Source organism: Schistocerca nitens, chromosome 5 (genome assembly GCF_023898315.1).
Source record: "Schistocerca nitens isolate TAMUIC-IGC-003100 chromosome 5, iqSchNite1.1, whole genome shotgun sequence".
NCBI lineage: Eukaryota > Metazoa > Arthropoda > Insecta > Orthoptera > Acrididae > Schistocerca > Schistocerca nitens.
In genome coordinates, this window is record NC_064618.1 from 716,990,064 (window position 1) to 716,993,463 (window position 3,400).

The 3,400-nt window shown below is 50.9% G+C and overlaps 1 pseudogene; it reads left to right on the forward strand.

Annotated features, from left to right (window-relative positions):
- Nucleotides 1-2,850: 2,850 nt before the first annotated feature.
- On the forward strand, nt 2,851-2,968 carry LOC126261484 (5S ribosomal RNA; annotated as a pseudogene).
- Nucleotides 2,969-3,400: the final 432 nt, after the last annotated feature.

Sequence of the window (3,400 nt, forward strand, 5' to 3'; positions counted from 1 at the left end):
GTCGGCAACGTGATGGTACGCATTTCTTCTCCTTACACGAGGCATCACAACAACGTTTCACCAGGCAACACCGGTCAGCTGCTGTTTGTGTATGAGGAATCGCCTGGAAACTTTCCTCACGTCAGCACGTTGTAGGAGTCGCCACCAGCGTCAACCTTGTGTGAATGCTCTGAAAAGCTAATCATTTGCATACCACAGCATCTTATTCCTGTCGGTTAAATTTCGCGTCTGTAGCACGTCATCTTCGTGGTGTAGCAATTTTAATGGCCAACAGTGTAGTCTCGTCACAACTCGTCGGAGTCAGTTTTGCACGAAGGCAAATGCAGCAGACATGAAGTCAGTCCGACACGTCGTTCTGGTTTGGCAACCGGCAGCTTTCATCTTCCATGTTGTATAGATTTTCGAAAACGACCTGGACGGCTTAAACCATTCTTTTTACCATACTGGCTGACAATCCTTGGCGTACAGTGCACTAGGCAGCTGACGCTGTGTCCCTGTACTAGTGCTCACAGTGGCTGTTTTTTGAGGTAATTATTTCACATAGACAGTACTGCCTTTAACAGTTGGAAGCGTATGTCAGACAGGGAAATGCGGTCGGGTTTAACGCTTCTAATATTTCTCTTTTGTTTTCTAAAGCTTCCTGGAATTCAATGCGCAAACAGTGGAGCACATATTATGTCCCCAAATCAGTCTGGATTGTGGGACATATATTTAAGCTGCCATATTCTCGAATGCGAGTGTAGTGCCTTACCAATGAGACATCTGACTCGTTATTCTGAGGAGTGCTCATACCAACTAAGTTATCCATACAACTCTCAATATAGGCGTAGCAGATAGCTTTGGGTAATGTCTGTCGTGGGTGAATAGATCAGTCGGGGCGGTGTTGTGCATCGCAGCCCGTAGCCAGAACACCTGTGTGGCATATAGTTTCAGTTTCTTTCACAACAGGGTGCACTCCGCTACAGAGTGGAAGCTTTATCCGACTTTCAGATAAGTCAATCCTTCAATCCTTTCATATGAGAACTATTCACGGCTCACCAGCGACCTAAACATCTACACTCCTGGAAATTGAAATAAGAACACCGTGAATTCATTGTCCCAGGAAGGGGAGACTTTATTGACACATTCCTGGGGTCAGATACATCACATGATCACACTGACAGAACCACAGGCACATAGACACAGGCAACAGAGCATGCACAATGTCGGCACTAGTACAGTGTATATCCACCTTTCGCAGCAATGCAGGCTGCTATTCTCCCATGGAGACGATCGTAGAGATGCTGGATGTAGTCCTGTGGAACGGCTTGCCATGCCATTTCCACCTGGCGCCTCAGTTGGACCAGCGTTCGTGCTGGACGTGCAGACCGCGTGAGACGACGCTTCATCCAGTCCCAAACATGCTCAATGGGGGACAGATCCGGAGATCTTGCTGGCCAGGGTAGTTGACTTACACCTTCTAGAGCACGTTGGGTGGCACGGGATACATGCGGACGTGCATTGTCCTGTTGGAACAGCAAGTTCCGTTGCCGGTCTAGGAATGGTAGAACGATGGGTTCGATGACGGTTTGGATGTACCGTGCACTATTCAGTGTCCCCTCGACGATCACCAGTGGTGTACGGCCAGTGTAGGAGATCGCTCCCCACACCATGATGCCGGGTGTTGGCCCTGTGTGCCTCGGTCGTATGCAGTCCTGATTGTGGCGCTCACCTGCACGGCGCCAAACACGCATACGACCATCATTGGCACCAAGGCAGAAGCGACTCTCATCGCTGAAGACGACACGTCTCCATTCGTCCCTCCATTCACGCCTGTCGCGACACCACTGGAGGCGGGCTGCACGATGTTGGGGCGTGAGCGGAAGACGGCCTAACGTTGTGCGGGACCGTAGCCCAGCTTCATGGAGACGGTTGCGAATGGTCCTCGCCGATACCCCAGGAGCAACAGTGTCCCTAATTTGCTGGGAAGTGGCGGTGCGGTCCCCTACGGCACTGCGTAGGATCCTACGGTCTTGGCGTGCATCCGTGCGTCGCTGCGGTCCGGTCCCAGGTCGACGGGCACGTGCACCTTCCGCCGACCACTGGCGACAACATCGATGTACTGTGGAGACCTCACGCCCCACGTGTTGAGCAATTCGGCGGTACGTCCACCCGGCCTCCCGCATGCCCACTATACGCCCTCGCTCAAAGTCCGTCAACTGCACATACGGTTCACGTCCACGCTGTCGCGGCATGCTACCAGTGTTAAAGACTGCGATGGGGCTCCGTATGCCACGGCAAACTGGCTGACACTGACTGCGGCGGTGCACAAATGCTGCGCAGCTAGCGCCATTCGACGGCCAACACCGCGGTTCCTGGTGTGTCCGCTGTGCCGTGCGTGTGATAATTGTTTGCACAGCCCTCTCGCAGTGTCCGGAGCAAGTATGGTGGGTCTGACACACCGGTGTCAATGTGTTCTTTTTTCCATTTCCAGGAGTGTAGGTATCGCTTTGCGGTGGCACTAAGTCCCATCAATTTCTTTTTTAACATAAAGAACATGTAAGATGGGTAATAGCACATCCAACCCTATTCACATAAACCTGGTGTATCTTTAGGAAGATATTTTTTGTAACCAAGTTTTCTTACAGCTATATCCGTCTGGGGACTACTCTGTAGTAGCAGTACTGATTTAAAATATTACTTAATAGTTTTTTATTAAATTTGTCTGGAATCGTCAGTTAAACCTAAAAGTGCGATAAGACTACTCCTACTCAGATCAGACATGATATTAAATGCTTGATGCACCTTGAGGAGTTATTGGGAAGTGGGACTGGTCCTGTTAGTATTTGTGAACAGCCTTATTCGAGAACAGGCAACGGCCTTGCCGCAGTGGATACACCGGTTCCCTTGAGATCACCGAAGTTGAGCGCTGTCGGGAGTGGACGGCACTTGGATGGGTGACCATCTGGGACGCCATGTGCAGTTGCCATTTTTCGGGGTGCACTCAGCTTCGTGATGCCAGTTGAGGAGCTACTCGACCGACTAGTAGCGGCTCCGGTCAAAGAAAACCATCGTAACGACCGGGAGAGCGGTGTGCTGACCACACGCCCCTCCTATCCGCATCCTCAGCTGAGGATGATACGGCGGTCGGAAGGTCGCGATGGGCCACTTGTGGCCTGATGACGGAGTGCTTTTATTCGAGAGCAGATGCCCTCACGAGGATCTGTTTCTGAGGCACGTTTATATGTTACGCCCTTGGAGGGCCAATACATTCGAATTCATCAAGTGTTTTAGACAAGAGGGTTTGTTGCCGGAAATGAGACCCTTAAGCTTCACCAGTTGACAAAGGTGTCACATCTGCAACACATGTGGTAGGAAAATGTGTGAGAAGACTGAAAATCGATGTCCATTGCTCATTTGT